Here is an 18,421-nt window from a genome sequence, read left to right as displayed (position 1 = left end):
CACCAGATGAGTGGATTAAAATCTGTGGTAAAGCGACACAATGGAATACTATGCAGTTGTAAAACAAGAAAGAACTCTTACCATTTGTAATAGTGTGGGTGGACCTGGAGAACATTATGCTAAGTGAAATAAGCCAGTCAGAGAAAGATAAGTATCACATGATCTCACTCATATCCTATCTAACAAAAGAGTAATATGCAAATTGACCATCACCCCAGCACACAAGATGGCCACCCCCATATGGTCAAAGATGGCTGCCTCCATGTTGACACAAGATGGCTGTCTCAAGATTGCCAGCAGGGGAGGGCAATTGTGGGTGATCAGACCAGCAGGGGAGGGAAGTTGGGAGGGACCATGCTTGCAGGAGAGGGCAGTTGGGGGAGACCAAGCCTGCAGGGGAGGACAGTTGGGGGGGATCAGGCCTGCATGGGAGGATAGTTGGGGGGGATCAGGCCTGCAGGGGAAGGCAGTTGGGGGGAACCAGGCTGTCAGGAGAGGGCAGTTGGGGAGGAACAGGCTGGCGGGAGAGGGCAATTGGAGGAGTCTAGGCCTGCAGGAAAGGGTAGTTTGGGGCAACCAGGCCTGCAGGGGAGGACAGTTAGGGGTGACCACGCCTGAAGGGGAGGGCTGTTGCGGGGGTACCAGGACTGCAAGGGAGGGCAGTTGGGGGGAACCAGGCCGGCAGGGGAGGGCAGTTTGGGGGGGCAAGGCCGGCAGGGGAGGGCAATTGGGGGGAACCAGGCTGGCAGGGGAGGACAGTTGGGGGGGGACACAGGCCTGCAGGGAGGGCAGTTGGGGGGGACCAGGCCTGCAGGGGAGGGTAGTTGGTGATGATTAAGCCAGCAGGGGAGGGCAGTTACGGGTGACAGAGCCAGCAGAGGAGGGCAATGGGGGTGACCAGGCCTACACAGGAGAAGAGTTAAGGGCAACCAGGTCGGCAGGGGAGGGCAGTTAGGGGTGACCAGGCCAGCAGTGGAGGGCAATTAGGGGCAATCAGACCGTCAGGGGAGCAGTTATGCATTGATCAGGTTGGCAGGGGAGAGGTTAGGGGGTGATCAGGCTGGCAGGCAGAACCAGTTAGGAGCAATCAGGCAGGCAGGCAGGCGAATGGTTGGGAGCCTGCAGTCCTGGATTGTGAGAGGGATGTCTGACTGCCCGGGCAGTCGAATATCCTTTGAGGGGTCCCAGATTGGAGAGGGTACAGGCTGGTCTGAGGAACACACAACCCCCGTGCAAGAATTTCGTGCTCTGGGCCTCTAGTCTATATATATATAAAACCCTAATATGCAAATAGACTGAACGGCAGTCAGAACAACCGAACAACTGGTTGCTATGATGTGTGCTGACCACCAAGGGATGCACATGGAACATGGCAGGCCTCAGCAGCAGGTGGCAGAGCGAGGAACATGGAGGGCATCTGCTACAGCGGGATGGTGAAGCAGGTGAGTGGGGGTGCCAGACCAAGGCTGGTCGCTGTCATCTGGGCGAGCCTCTGGTGGTTACTGAAAAATTCTTTGCTCCCGCACGGTCCCAAAGGGCGCTCACACCTGCTGCTGGCGCTGGTCCCACTTGCACCTACTGCCAGTGCCCATTGCCAGCCCCACTTGCATGCAGCCGGCACCCAGCACCGGTCTTGATCACTCAGCACCATCAGGTCAGTGGGTGCAAGTGGTAGTTGCCAGCCCCTATCACCCCTGAGGGCTTTTCGATCTCTCCCTGCTCCTGAGAGGTGATCTGGGCTGCAGCTGCCACTCGCACCCACTGATGGCACTGGCCCCAATTGTTCTGCACTGTCAGCTGGAGGGAGTGGCGGTGGCAGGAATGGGGCTGCTGGCAGACGGGGGACCAGGGGCCACAGGGGGAGTGACCAGATGGGGGCACAGAGGATGGGCTGAAACCCGTCCCTGTGCTCACCACAGCCTCGAGGACCACAGTTCCTGTTAAGATGCACAGATTCGTGCACTGGGCCCCTGGTGTGGAATATAATGCATAAACTGATTAACAAAAATAGATTCAGAGTTATAGAAGCCTCAAACAGACTGTCAAACTTAGAGGGATGGCTGGATAGGGTGGGTGGGAGGAAAGAGATCAACCAATGAACTTGTATGCATATAAGCAGAACCAAAGGACAGACAAAATGGGGGTGATGGCCTGGGCTGGGCTGTGGGGGCAGGATGGGAGAGGTCAATGGAGGAAAAAGGGGACATATGTAATACTTTAAACAATAAAGGATTAAAAATAAATAAATAACTATCTGAGAAAGTAAGAAAAAATTTTTAAAACTTTTTCAGAACCAAAGAGACAAAAACAATTGAGGGGAAAAATAACAGTCAAAAATAATTAGGCTAAGAAGTTCAACATCTCTCTATTAGTCTTTTCTGAAAAAGAGAAGAAAGAACTTTTAGGGAGATTGATTATAGAAAAAAAATCCAAATCTAATAAAAACATCTCTTTAGATTAAAAGGAATACCAAGGCAAAACAGCAAAAACACTCAGTTCATTCATGATGTTATTGGTGAAATTTCAAAATATTTTGCATCAGACATTGCCATTTATTCACTTGGTACTCTGCTCCTTTTCACTCACTGGAATTTGAATACATTCAGATATTTATTGGGAGGCAATATCATAAGAGAAGGCTGAAATCTCCCAACCACATAAGATCAGCCACATACTGCCCACTTGATCACTGATTGAGTGTAGATGTTTGCCAGTTATGACCAATAAAATAAAAGGAGTTGGCTAAGGGAAGCTTTGAGGGAAAATTTCTTTCTGATTAAAAGAAAGAAAGAGGTGGTACAGAGGAGGATAAAGGAAGATGATATGAAAAAGGAAGAAGATGAGGAAGAAAAAGGAGGAAAAGGAATGAAGAAGAGAAGTCTTTCATGCTTTCAAGCATGCTCAGGAGGCCATGATGCTTATGGTTGCTGCAGTTGACTTGTAACCATAGGATACAGCCTAGCGGCTCTCAGAAAATCTTACTTAAAACCCTCAAATCAAGTCCAGAAGCACCTATCTTTATATTTTCTTTTACATTACAAATATAAACACCTTATTATGTTATTTTATTTTTTAGCTGCAGTAAAAAATAACCGGACAAGCACAAACAAGACTTAGAAGCTCCAAAAGTTTTGAAAGGGTAATATCCCCATAAGAATGAGAATGAAACCTCTAAATACTTGATGACCATAGAATACTATTTTTATAAATTTTAATAAAGTTTAAAAATAGATTATTATAAATTTTTATTTATTTAAACCTGGGATTTTATAGCTTCTAAACTGTCAATTATAAAGGTATTCAAACATTTCTAGTTCTAAGATATAAGATGTCAAACCTAAGAAAGATTGAGTAGGCATATGGAAGAAAGAGAGAAAATAAAATCCCTGAATGACAGTTATGCATTAGTCATAAAATTTAATTTGTCCAAAACTGACCTTTTATCACGAAGCTGCATAATCATAAGTGCAGCGATAAAGAAGCATATATGTCTTATTGTTATGAGATTAAAGTAAGCAGTTAAAAATTCCACGAATTACAAAAGTGTATAAAAATTCATGATCCAAGGAGGAAGCAATGAGGTATGATTTCTAATGAGTGATGAATTTTAAGAAAATAGATGTTTTTCAACTTTGGTACCTTCAAGATTCTCCTTTAAACAGCACAGAACTTTTAAGTAGTTCTACTGCATGCTACTTAAAAAATTGTTCAGAATAAGCGCAGAGTGTCCATGGTTTCCCAAATGCAGCACTATGACACTTGTGTTAGGTGATTCTCTGCTGTTCTGTTCATTGCAGGATGTTTAGCAGCATCTCTGGCTTCCCCCCAGCATGTCTTTAGCACTCCAGTCATTACCACCTCAAATGTCTCCAGTCATCACTACAGTGTCTTTTCATAGGAAGGTGGTAAAGTTGCTCCTGGCTGAGAATCTCTTTTCTATACAAAACATGGAGGTATTTTTTTTAATCCAAAGAAATTACATAAATTTTGAATATGTTACAGTAGGGGTACATTGAGAGAAATTGGGTGATGGGCTCATAAGAAGTAGATGAAAGTAGAAATATAATATTTCTTCTTACACAGAGGGAAATTGAGATACTATCTAAAGGTCCTGAACCAGTAAATAAGTATTAAGGTTATTTTAAAAATTTAGACAATAATCAACAAACTAAAACAATATGTGTATTTTAAAAGACATTGGGAGGAGAAATGACTACAAGGGATAATGTATTTTTTATAATTGATAATAATTAAATATTGCTAAACAGTTATAAATAAAAATTAATGACTTAAATACATTATTTAGAGTTACTGAATTTACAACTACGACTATTAAAATAAAAATAGTCAAGGAAGTTTTTACTCTAAGGAAGAAAAGTTTGACTTTTTATTTTATAGTTCTCTATCTGTTTGTGTTTACACATACATACTTTACATTCATTAAAAGCTGAAATAGTTTTTTAAATAATAGATTTTATTTAACTGTAAATATCTCTTGGTATCTTTGTTACTCAAATTATCTTTGGGATCATTAGATTACATGGTGAAAGTAGTTATAATAGCATTAAAAATTGGGATTTTAGTCAATCTCTACTAATTTTTCCTTTTCACATCTACTTGGCCAAATTTTTCTTATATCAGAATTTAAAAATATTTATAGAATATTGTAGTTCAATTCCTCACCTGTTTGATTCATCTTGTTTTCCCGGCATCTATTCTTCATGTGTCAATGAGATAACTAAAGTTTAGGACATTTAAGATCTTTTAGTAAACCATTAATGCTCATTTAACCTCAAATTAGGGATCAGCAATTGAGCTCATAGTGAACAGCATCTGAGAGCTCACTGAAATGGATATAAAAATAATCCTTTGTTGGCAGAGGCTTTAAAGACAGCACAGAGAGTTCATTATGTAAATGCAATTGTCTAGATCTACTAAAAGTGAGGCTAAACTGCATGGACTCTAGGCATAAATATCTTCCTAGTATACTCCCCAACATGCAAGGAGACATCAGGATAGACTTTCTCGGATTTGGATATATATATTTATTCTGGAACTTATGAAGGACAAAAAAACTTATCTTGAAGATGAATCACAGATAGCTTAGAAAACTGGACAGAATAAAAAAGCAGTGAATTTTGTTTATCATATCTAGTCTTCAATGAATGCTTGAATATCCTGAAGCTCTGAAGTACTATTTTTTAAGAAATACATATAATATACAAACACATACACATTTGAATTCATTAAACACTTAAGTCAAATATATATGTACTAGAGGCCTGGTACATGAAATTTGTGCACGGGAGGGAGGGGGTTTCTCAACCCGGCCTGCCCCCTCTCACAGTCCAGGAGCCCTCAGGGGATTTCCTCCTCTGCAGGAGGCAACTGGGCTGATCAGGGAAGCACTGCCCCCATTACCCCACTGCTGCTGCCACTGCTGGCCACTGCAGCTGCCAGCCCTCAGCCCTTGCTTCTTAGTGCTGGCCCCGCCCCCCCCCACTGGTAGGTGGGGGGCAATCTGAGACCAGGCCGGTTGGGGGAGGGGCTGTGGGAGGTTGAGGCACAGCAGGTTCCATCCCGTCCAGCCTCTGTGGAGGCGTGGCACCTGGACCAGTCCCATACTGCTGCCTCTGTGGCTGCCTCTGCGAAACGGGCAGCACTGGAACCAGGCCACAGTGCAGCCTGTCCCACGCCACTATTGCGGAAGGGGGCGTGGTGCTGCCTTCTCGCTGCCTCTGCAAAAGGGGCTGTGGCGCCGGCCCGGCCCACTCCTCCCCTGCGAGTGCCAGACACACCCGCCTCTCCCATGTGGCACTGGCCCTAGGCCCTCGCAGCCACTGTGGCTTTTTCCGGATGGACATCTGGATGGACATCCAGAAGACATCTGCCATAATTAGCATATTACCCTATTATTAGTATAGACTAGAGGCCCGGTGCACGAAATTCCTGCATGGGGGAGGGTGTCCCTCAGCTGAGCCTGCACCCTCTCCAATCTGGGACTCCTTGAGGGCAGTTGGACATCCCTCTCACAATCCAGGACTGCTGGCTCCCAACCGCTCACCTGCCTGCCTGCCCGGCTGCCTGATTTCCCCTAACCACTTCTGCCTGCCTGCCTGATCACCCCCTAACCACTCCCCTGCCAGCCTGATCGATGCCTAACTGCTCTCCTGCCAACCCGATTGCCCCTAACTGCTGTCCCTTGCTGGCCTGGTCACCCCTAACTGCCCTCCCCTGCCGGCCTGGTCACCCCTAACTGTCCTCCCCTGCAGGCCTGGTCACTACCAACTGCCCTCCCCTGTTGGCCCAGTCACCCCTAACTTCCCTCCCTTGCCAGCCTGGTTGCCCCTAACTGCCCTCCCCTGCTGGCCCGATTGCCCTAACTGCCCTCCATATACTGCCAGTCTGGTCCCCCCAACTGCCCTCCCCTGCCAGCCTTGTCCCTCCCAACTGCCCTCCCCTGCCATCCCGGTCACCCCTAACTGCCCTCCCCTGCTGGCCTGATCGCCCACAACTTCCCTCCCCTGCCGGCCATCTTGTGGTGGCCATTTTGTTTCCACATGGGGGCAGCCATCTTTGACCACATGTGGGCGGCCATCTTGTGTGTTGGAGTGATGGTCAATTTGCATATTAGTCTTTTATTAGATAGGATGTTTATATATATAATTGAGTTAATATATATGTATATGTGCTGCATATGTGTGTCTGATTGTGTGTGTGTGTGTGTGTGTGTGTATGAGAGAGAAACACAGTACCCAGTAGCTGTGTGATGTGGGGCCAGTTACTTATAGATGATAAATTTCCCAATCATCTTATCATTCCTTATCATTCCTTATCACAAGCCTCAGTTTACTCATTATACAATGAAAATCATAGAAATATCATTCTAAAGTGTTTGCTCATAATGTTTTTGTAAGGCTAACACTAGATTACTTATGTGTAACATTATTATTTCTTAGATTTTCTGAAAATTTTTAAAAGCTTTATTTCTAAGTTTATTTACTTTAGGCATTACTTTGAGAGACTTAAAATGTGACGTGCTTAAAAAATATGCAATCACTGTACAAGTTCTCAGAATATAATTCTTGTGTGAATGAAAGTACATTCAGTTGAGCTATATCATCCACAAAGCCATGCAATGTCACCACTGTATGTCAAATGCACCTTAGATAGAGCACTTTTATGTCATGGACACTAGTGGTTACTAAGATTTTACATGAACCAAGAAAGACTCCATGTTACTCACCAGATTGCCTGTGATAGCTCCAGAGTTTATAGTACCTAAGCTTGAGAAATAAAGATTAGGATATAAATCAAGTACCAATTAAGACAAGATGATACTGGTTTTTGTTCATTCAAAATGGAAAATAAATATTTCCTATATAAAATACATATTTTTAATAATAGTTGGCCTATATGGTGACAATTGTGGCATACATTGTTGGTGCTAGTAGAAATTGATCAATATCTGGAAAGTGGTATCAAGTTATTGAGACATGCTCAATCACTTTAATGTATCTTAGAGAAATAAATTATGTACAGTTGTGTATAATACTATTTTAATGTATATGCTAATAATTGCAGAATAAGCTAAATAAATAAATCTTAGTATGTCCATAAATATAATAGATAATGAAATATATATGTGTATGTATAATATACAGTGTATATTGTGAGGATGTTTTATGGTATAATTTAAGTAAAATTTAAAAAAAATGTAGAAATATTAACTCTCATATCCCCCCAATGCATACACACAGCATACACACACACAAATTAAGGGGGGGAGTATCTGCTTTAAATATCACTAGTACGTTAATAGTTCTTTTTATTTCATAATGATTATACTTTTTTTCATGTATCATACAATGTATATACCACTTAGTAATCAGAAAAGTATTTTATAAAATGACAATTTAAAAGTAATATTTTTCTGTATTTGTTTTTTTTCCCCTGTTGGCTTATTTCCAACATGAAATATTCTTTTAAATGGGATGAAATGGGAAATGTTTGTTTTGAGCCCAGAATGTACATATTAAAGTAACTGAAAGCATGCAGTTTTCAAAAGTTAGTGACATTATTTAAGCAATTCATGTGTCTTATTCTTTCAACCGGTTTTTATAGAAGATTCAAATTAAATGACCTTTTCTAACTAAACATATGTGGCTGTAGTCACAGGTAATGATGGCATTATGTAAGCCCATTATCTGCAATAAGTCTAAAAAAGTGCATTCTTCTAACTAGCAATTTTCCCAATCAGCTTCTTATTTTACTGTGCCCCATTCTTTAAAGTCCTAATAATGGAGGTGGCTCTGTAGAAAGAACTGCGTTCCATTTGAACTCAGTGGGTAATGAATGTACAAGAACTGAATGTGCTATTTGCTTTCTGTAGCACAGTGTGTTTCCCCTATTTTATAGTCATTTTCTCCAATTGAATGCAAATTCTTGTAATTTTCCCCCAGAAATAAATGCTATTAAATGCCCTATTTCTCTCTCTTTTGTCAGAAACTTTATACCCCACCATTGGCTGTATTTTTTTCAAAATTAAAAATCTACGTGTAAACCAGAAACAACAACCCCAAATAGCCAAAGTTGTCAGCTAGGAATAAGTGAGACTTCCAAAATGCAGCAAATACTGGCAAGCAAGTATTTCTCTGTGATTGGCATTGTCATTCTTCATCTCTCCTGCTGAATCTGGTTGTTTTAATTTTAGGTCTAACTAAATAGCTTACAAGTTACCACACACACAAAAAACACACACACACACACACACACAAAAAAAACAACCTAATGAAAACTAGCATTATGATCACTTCCTAAATTTTAATCATTTCTGATTTATGATGACTTTCTTCAGATTTTATTTAAAGAAATAGGAAAACAGCTTCATTGGTAAAGGACTATTGCTTGGCCATATTCTACTTCAGACTAAACGAAAATTCTACAATAATTTTGGAGCCATTAAAAATGTTTTGGGATTTTTTTTTTGAGAGATTATGAAGCTATATTAGTCTAGATGTTAGTTAAACTAATATGTAGAGAAAGTTAAAGGAGAGCAGATAGAGGAAGCTGATCCTAAATAATTATTTTTATCATTATTTTGAAAATTTCATTAACCCTAAGAAATAAATGTAATGTGGCATGTCCTACCTGGAGAAAGATCAAATAGGAATACATAAAACATGAGTGCAAGTATTTATTTGCACTACAGATAGCTGACATGGCTGTAGTCATTGATCTCTCCAGGATAGCACCAACTAAGGAATAGTAGATTGAGGAGTAATAATCTGATTAGAAAGTACAATATCCTAGGCAATGAAACTTTTCCCTATAAAACCACATTGCTTATACTGTTCATTAAAAAAAATTAAAATGAATGAATTAAGGAAGACTTAAAAAACACACTTGTATATGACTACTCTTAATGCTTTACAAATGTTAACTTATTTAATTCTCATAACTCTATTTACAGTTGAGAAAACCAAGACAGAGAATTCAAATGTTAAATGGCCTCACACGGTTAGAAAATGGTGGAGCTTGGGTTCAAAACCAGACAACCTAATTCCAGAGATTATTCTCCTAATCTCTGCACCATATCACCTAGTTTGCGCTATTTTTGCATAGTTTTAGGGAGCCTAGCAGTTTCTTCAATGTGTTCAAAAGCTGACATCTGTGATTTTGCCATGGAATATCTACTTTTGTTTGTTTTATACAATTGAGTTATGTGTTAAATTGTATTTTTTAAACTATATTTTTATTAATTTCACAGAGGAAAGGGAGAGGGAGAGATAGAAACATCAGTGATGAGAGAGAATCATTGATTGGCTGCCTCCTGCACGCCCCACACTGGGAATGGAGCCAGCAACCCAGGCATACACCCTGACCTGGGATGGAATCATGACTTGTGGTCCACAGGTTGAAGCTCAATCACTGAGCCTTGCTGACTGGGCATGTGTGAAATTGTATTTAAAAGGAGAGGTGCATACAGTGTATTTTACAAAAATTCCTACATGTTGTTATGTCCCCAAATCCTTCAGGATCTTACAGTACCTCAGAATCAACCCTGCAAACATTTATTTGCACCACAGATAGCTGTTTAGACATACTAGGAAAGCAGTGGAAATGGAGAATAGTGGATGTGTCCTTTGTCTTTATAATTGTTTTTGTAACTTTATAGTGGGATGGTTAAGATCTTTAAGGTCAGACACACTGAGGGAAGTTGGAAGACAGTTGTATTTACTGGCTCCTATGTCAAAGGTCAAGCACAAGCTATGATGCCTGTACTTTTTCTCCGAGTTGAAGCTAACATTAATTTCTATTCAGATAAAACTAGGCATGACACAATATAATACTACCTATTAGATATGCTCTGTAATTTCATTTTCACCCCTTTATTTTTTTTTTCGGTTTTGGCATACTTCTCAGGGTTTATGTTTCGACTATATGTAGAGCCTTCTTAATCTATAGCGTATGTGATTTCAAATAAAATATATTTAATATTTATGATGTACATTGAAATATTTAAATACAATCTAGCTGCAGGCACTATTCAGATCTCCAAATAAGATTTTAGCTTAATTTATGACTTTATCTAATGACCAGGCCAAAAATTGTCTCATTTATTTGTCACTATAAATGCAGAGTTGCTCACAGTACAGATCTGTCTAATTGATCATACTGAAAATGACTCTTAACTTTGCTCAAAAAAAATTGTCTATTTTAAAACAGCGTATTTTGTAATTGCATATAAACATAACTGTAGACTTATATTTTCACAGATGTACTATTTTTTCCTGACATGTAATATTTTTCTTAAATAAAGCACTGTTTTAATATATACCACAAGAATAAATTATTTATTTCATTTCATTAATGTTTCTCTTATACTGCCTAATTTATTTCTAAAGGATGAATTGTCAGTTAATTTTTCTCCTATCAAATACAATGCACAAGAATGTTTATAATTTTGAATTAGTGCTATTTTGTCCATATTTATATTTCTTAATGGATACTAGTAAAGGAGATCAGACCGATTCTTGAGAGTATTCTTCCATGTAGATGATAAAATTATATTTTTGTATAATTACAGGTAATGACCACTCAATAAATCACAAATATGTGAAGAATCAAAATAATATGCAGTCAAAATATGGTTTATAGACAAAGAAAGGGTTATCACAGAAAAATATGAATTCAATGTTGAGCTTGAAAAATTTGTATTAGCAATAAGTTATGAAATAGCATGTCAGGGCATGCTTATGAAATGTTGAAAGAAAAGTAAGACATCCTATTTAACTCGGAGTAGCAGTATTTCCACCAACTACAGAGGGGAAGAATAGTGTGAAGCAGCAGCATAAATATGTAAGCTTTAAACAAAGCACAACTGTAGCAAAAGATGTGTAGCTCTTCTTTTCATGTTATTTATTGTCCTTCAGAGAGTACACTCGCAAAAAAAGATCATGACAGCCGCATGTCTGTTAACCTGCAGAATAGCTGTTAAAAATCTTAAAACACAGTGGTTACTATAATCATCTGATTAGCATCTTTGTTGAGAATATTCTAGCCTACATAGCTTATGATGACAAATGCTACAATTAGAATTGCATTAAAATAATAGCTATTTATGTGTGGAACCTGTGTAATAATATCCAAAGTACTGGAAGATGATAACATCCTATTGGATTGACCAAGATAGATCACAATAAAAGATGATAACCCAATACTACATTTTTAAAAAAATTTTCTGCATTGTGCATTTAAGTAATTAGACAGAGAGCCAGTTTTCTGGTTCCAAAGGCAGACGAAGGTTTAATCCCCAGAAAAGTTTCCAGATAACCAATGTAAATGATTCTTTAAGTCCTGATATTTGTCTGTTTTAAAATTATATTTATTACGAGTGCCCCAGTGCACAGATTCATGCACATGGAAGGTAAATTAATTAGAGGGTGGCCAGCAGGTTGGGACTGGGCAAGATGGGCCAGACATGCCCTGAAGCCAACCTCCCGCGATCCCTCCAAGCCACCTCACCTGGGGTGGCACCATGGCTCAATGGGCGTCTGCAGAGTGAGGGGGTCCCTCTCTCCAGCAGGTGGGGTCCCTCGGCCTGGCCTGCAGGGATCGGGCTGAAACCATCTCTCCAACATCCCCCAAGGGGTCCTGGATTGCAAGAGGGCGGTTCTCAGGTGATGCACCCTGGAATCCGTCTCTCTCCCCTCTGGTTCCGAGATGCATCACGCAAGAACCGCTGCTGCCAAGTCACTGCAGCTCGGCAGCATCTGTGTTGAGCATCTGCCCTCTAGTAGTCAGTTTGCGTCATAGCTACCAGTCTCAGTGTCATTGCATGCCATAGCTACTGTTTGGACGGTAGGATGGTTGCTTAGCCTTTTATACATATAGATAATTAAAATATTTCTAAAATATATCCCATTTTTCTATGACTTTTGTTTATTGTTATACTCTCACAGTGCATGACTCCTTTGGAAGATAGTTATTTGTGGTCATGTAAAACTTTCAGCAAGATTCTGAGGTCTTTAGTGTATTATAACAATTAAAATGATAACTGTGAATCATTAAGATAATATTAAGTTACATTATATGCAACCATATAAATTATGTCATAAAATATGTAATGCATGTTAGAAAGGCAAATATGTTTTTATTAGCATTTCAGATTTTTTGTCTTTCTTCCATCATCCTCTGCTGATTTTTAGTAATCACTGTTCAGGTATCTTTTGTTGTTGTTGCAATGGTAAATGGGATGGTTTTTTTCAGTTTCTTTTTTTGAGAGTTCATTGCTGGTATTTCAAAATGCCATCAATATTTGGATGTTGATTTGTGTATCCTGCCACTTTGCCAAATTCATTTATTATATCTAGTAGATTTTTGGTGGAATCCGTGAACGATAACAGTTTTACTTTCTCATTTCCAATTTGGATGCCTTCTATTTTTTATTTTTCTTGTATGATTATTGTGGCTATGACTTCCAGTATTATATTGAATAAGAGTGATGAAAGTGGATAACTCTGTCTTGTTCCTATTGTGGGAATCAGGACAGAGTATGCTGGATGGCCAAAGCCAGTTGAGTGTAGAGGCCTTGTTCAGAATATGCCTGATGTTCAAGGCCACTCTGAGCGTGGGACTCCTAATTAAAGTGTTCAAAGTTGAGATGCTATACGCAGGTGCAAAGATGCAGCAATTTAGACTGCGCAATGGTGCCCTTCCAAAACCCAAATGATTAATGTCATTATTTGATGGAAAACCTTTTTTTTTTAAGTAGTATTAAAGTATGTAACTATGGATACAGAGAGAGGGCTACAATTACTGTGTTAGTCTGTAGGTCTAGAGGTAGCACACTGCTGCTCAGATAGCAGCTGTAGAGACAGAGGCTGCTGCTACTTTGTGGGAAAAATGTATTGTTACCTAGCCAGTGTGCAGCTACCTACTGTATGGGACTATACTTTGGAGAACTGCTTTATCTAATGGCACCTTGTTAGCAATGGCTACAGGGCCACTGGCTTCTATAATAAAGACTCTTTGATACACCTACAACTTCTCATGGCTTCTCCATCTACCATCCAGCATCCAAGAAGGTCCAGCCCCTGGCAGAGGGGCTCAGACCTGACAGCTGGTGTAGTAGGGCAGGATGAAGGGCCTGTGCTTCCAACAGTGGTACAGTGAGCAGGGCTCAAGGAGGAACTTGCTCTCACAATTAGCACTGTGAGCAGGATTTAAGAGTAAGTACTCTAAGAATTAGACCTTGCTCTGAGAACTGGCAGACATGATCAAGGAACTGTCTTCCTGACACCTGTTCTTAAGGAAACTCTTTTAGTTTTTGCCCATTGAGTATGATGTTTGCTGAGGTATGTTATATATGGCCTTCATTATCTTAAGGTATGATCCTTCTATTCCCGCTTTGCTGAACGTTTTTATCAAAAATGGATGCTGGATTTTGTCCAATGCTTTTTCTGCATCACTGATATGATCATGTGATTTTTTATCTTTCACATGATATTTATATATCACATTTATTGATTTTCAAATATTGTACCAGCCTTGCAACCCCAGAATAAATTCCACTTGGTCATGGTGTATAATCTGTTCAATATATTACTCAATCTAATTTGCTAGTATTTTGTTGAAGATTTTAGCATCTATATTTGTCAAGGACATTGGCCTGTAATTTACATTTTTTGTGTAGTGTCTTTATCTGGTTTTGGAATCAGGATAATGCTGGTCTCATAAAAAAAGCTTGGAAGTATTCCTTCCTCTTGAATCTCTTGAATTTTTTGTAATATTTTGAGGAAGGTAAGTGTTCTTCTTTTAATGTTTGGTAATAACTGCCTGTGAAGTCATCTGATTCAGGAATTTTGTTTGATGGGAGTTTTTTTTTATTACTGTTTTAATTTCATTAGTTTTTATTAACTGAGCTAAGCATTCTTTTGAGAAATTAAATAGAAGCCCCAACTTGCAAAACAAATTGTACTGTGATTTTCTAAAGAGATAACCTGTACTAAAGCATAAATGCAAAGAAAACTATCTAAGCTCAGAAGTTTGAACAGCAGCTCTTTGAGATACATGTTTTCCAAGACCAGACCAGAGATAAACTCTGAAAGGACTCCTATGATCCAAAGATATGACCACTATCTTTCTCCTACCCCTGGATCCTCAACTCATCCAGATCTGACTTTCATATCTACACCACACTTAACCAATTTCTACTTTATGAAGACCCTACATTTAACTTCAAACCCCAAGCCCTAGGAGTACCCATTTCTAAATTCCCCTTTTGAATCATACTAATACCTTATCAAGACTATGTTCCTTTTGCTTATATAGTTTTGTGAACCCTGGTATCTTAGTAGCCTCCAGGGCTTCTGACTCTTCATTCATTTATCAATTTATTCCACTCTGTTGAGATAAATACTGGAAAGTAACCAATGGATTTGTCTCTATAGAGTTCATAAATGACATCAACAAGCATTTTCATTGGAGCAGTGGGAAAACAATCTACCATGGGCTCAAGAGGCAATGGAAGATGAGGAATTGGGGAAAGTGACTATATATTTTTTAATTGTTCCATAAAATAAAGCAGAAACTGGAGGGGATATAATTTGTAGCATGTTAATATGACAATAAGAACAACTCAAAAAAAGAGAAAACAATAGTGCAGGGGAGTAAGGGTAGAATTTCAGGATTAAAGAACTTAAGTGGTTCAGAGAAAACAGCATCAAATGTCTAAGAAGCTGACCTTACATAGGGGATGAATTGTTAATAGAATGAATGATTTCAAATATAAACAGGTTGGTTACTTTGGTGGCAAGATGAGAAAATTCTCTTTGAATTTCTTTTCTGACTAATCAGATAAAAATTTGTAAGTGAAAAGGGAGAAATAAAGGGGGGGGAAATTAGAGAATATGATATAGTGGAAACATTGGGGTCCAAAGTTAGAAGTTTAGATTCAAGTTTCTTCTATAACTAGAAGCTCAGTGCACGAAATTCTTGCACTGGGCGGGGGGGGGGTCCCTCAACCTGGCCTGCGCCCTTTCGCAGTCTGGGAGCCCTTGGGGGATGTCCAACTGATGGCTTAGGCCTGCTCCCCGTAGTCAGGGCGCGTCATAGCGACCGGTCGTTCTGCTGATCAATTTGCATATTAGCCTTTTATTATATAAGATACTAAGTAAATGCATGACTACTTCATCCTTCTAAGTTTTTATTTCTCTTTCCAGAAAATCGGAATAATATTACTGTCTATTATAAGTAGTACACTACACTGCCTCCTTGAAACTTTTTGTACATCTTTTTCTATTGTACTTATGACCTGGCATTCTAGTTGTGTATTAGCATATCTAACTTTTTTCATAACTAAAAGACTTTAAATTATTTGAGAGTAAAATTTATGTATAGATTATAACCTTTTTAAAATCCTAAGCATCAGCATATTAGGCCATGGCTGATATCAAATAAAGATTGATTGATTGATTGATACTAGTAAAACTTATAAAACACTAAGTGTGAGGCAGGCACTTTTCAAATTACTTTCTATATATTTATGCATTCAAGACTCAAAACAAACCTACCAAGGATTATGAGTGTCTTCATTTTAGAAATGAGAAAACAAGTAGAGAGAGTGGCAAGGCTTGGATTAAACTGGGGAATCTGATTCCAAAAGCTGAGCTCTTGACCTCTACATCTTACCATCTTTTTGTAAACTCAATTAATTTATATGTTGCAGATGAAAAAATCATGCTGTATGACTTTGGACTTTTGAGTTAAATATCTAACATAGGCTTCAGTATGAATAACATTTGAAATACTGATTTAACCTTTAACCAATAGCTTAAATAGTACATGGAGGATAGCACAAAGTTTGTTGTAATTACATAGTAGTAGTTTACTATAGCAGCAATCAGCATAGTTCATCATATCCTCAATATTCTTAATAGCTGAGAAGTAAGAATTTATAATAATTGATGAAATTTATTGAGAATTTTCTGTTTGGCAGACACTGAGCTAAGTGCTTAATATATATCATACTAGAGGCCCAGTGCATAAAATAAGTTCATGGGCTGGGGGGAGAGCCCTCAACCCAGCCTGCACCTTCTTGCAATCCAGGACCCCTCGGACATCCCTCTCACAATCTGGGACTGCTGGCTCCTAACTGCTCCCTGCCTGCCTGCTTGATCACCCCTAACCACTCTGCCTGCCTACCTGATTGCCCCTAACCATTTGCCTGCCTGGCTGATTGCCCCTAATCACTCTGTCTTCCTGCCTGATCACCCCTAATCACTCTGCCTGTCCACCTGATTGCCCCTAAAAGCCTCTGCCTCTGCCCCGCTGCTGCAGTGACTTCATCTGGAAGGACGTCCAGAATGACGCCCGGAAGGTCATTCAGCTGTCTGGTCTAATTAGCATATTATGCTTTTATTATTGTAGATTATTTAATTATCACAAAGGCCCAATTGTATTGATTTTTTTCCTCATTTTAGAATGAGGATAGCTAGTACCTGTTAGAGCATGAATTACAGTGCTGGTGTGCTGAGTCCAAATTCTACATACTTCATTTTTTTGTTCTATTGAGTGGGGACAGATGATCTGGAGCTGACATAGCAAGTGCAGGAGAAAGGCTAAAAGACAGAGCAAGTCTATGGTAAATCATTCAGAAGGCTCTTTGTGACTCAGTTTCTAATCATTATGAATAAAAAAGAATTATAAACAAAATCCAGCATCCATTTTTAATAAAAATTTTCAGCTACCTCATCAGGTTGTCATGGGATATAAATGAGTTAATAAAACTAAAGTGCAAAATAAATGAGATATTACTGTTGTTAATATTGTATAGTAGGATGTGTATTCTTGTTTTTATTATTATAGTTAATAATTACTGGATATTAGAATTCTTGGGAATTTAGTTTAGGAAAAAGAGAAAAAATAGCAAAGAAGTGACCAGATCCATTTGTTTCAAGTCAGCTACAAATGATGTAAAAAAAACCAAAAAACTAATCTAAAATTTTTCTCAGTGCTATATAAAACATACAATTAAACCAAGATTTAATAATTGAATTATTCATGCTGAAGAACAAGTTCTTAAATTATTCTTTTATTATTATATACATTTTAAAATGTTTTATTAGTGCCAGTACATATTTATACTAACATCTGTATCTCAACTTTGCAAAATACCCTAAGAATAAATAATAAGAGCATTACATTTTATATCTTTTCTTATTTTATAAGAATATCTTATGTTGTTATGTTTCATGCATTTTTATTCTCATAATGTTTCATATACAAAGTATTTCTTATGTTTATTAGCTAAAGTATTTCCTAGAAACTTCTCATACACTGAAGTATTACTGTTCTGGTTGGAACTATTTCTAATGATTTATGATTTGTCGGTGGAGAACAAAATTAGATTTGGGGATTATCTAGTTTATTTTATGTGAATATCCAATGGAGTTCTTTTGAGTCTTAGGACAAAAATACGTTTGACCTGCATTTTCCAACTTTATTTTTTGTACTAAACAAATAAGGCAACCAAGAAATATCTTCAATATGTGCTGAATTTCCATACAGTCAGTACTTATTTAATTCACCAGTTACTGCAGTCAAAGAACATATTTCCATAAAAAGAGATAAAGCAAGCACTCTAAAGCATTTCTTAGTCATTGCCTGGCTGATTTGCCTTCTCAGTTAATGTACTATTTATAGAGAGATGAAATTATTCAGTGTTAGTGGTCTGCATTTTCAAATCAGCTTTCTTTTATGGGTTAGAAAGTATTTAGTCTTGTATCTTGTTTGTTTGCTCTCTCCTCCCATGCCATCCACATGTGGTATATGGTGTAATGTCCTAAGAATGCTAATGTTTTATTTTAAAAAGCAAAATAGGCTTTGCCCAACATTTTAAAAAGGCAAAAGGACAGGA

At 38.6% G+C, this 18,421-nt stretch overlaps 1 pseudogene across 1 annotated transcript in view; it reads left to right on the top strand.

The window, feature by feature from the left end:
- The first annotated feature begins 1,406 nt into the window (after positions 1 to 1,406).
- Positions 1,407 to 18,421, top strand: part of LOC307104084 (nucleus accumbens-associated protein 1-like) — a 36,426-nt pseudogene continuing 19,411 nt past the window's right edge. Inside the window, exon 1 of the transcript in view lies at positions 1,407 to 1,442. The product of the transcript in view is annotated as a nucleus accumbens-associated protein 1-like (transcript). The remainder of the gene's footprint in view (positions 1,443 to 18,421) is intronic.

This window comes from Cnephaeus nilssonii (genome assembly GCF_951640355.1).
Source record: "Cnephaeus nilssonii genome assembly, chromosome: 8".
NCBI lineage: Eukaryota > Metazoa > Chordata > Mammalia > Chiroptera > Vespertilionidae > Cnephaeus > Cnephaeus nilssonii.
The sequence above is the reverse complement of the archived record's forward strand: the minus strand, read 5'-3'. Positions and strand labels throughout refer to the sequence as shown.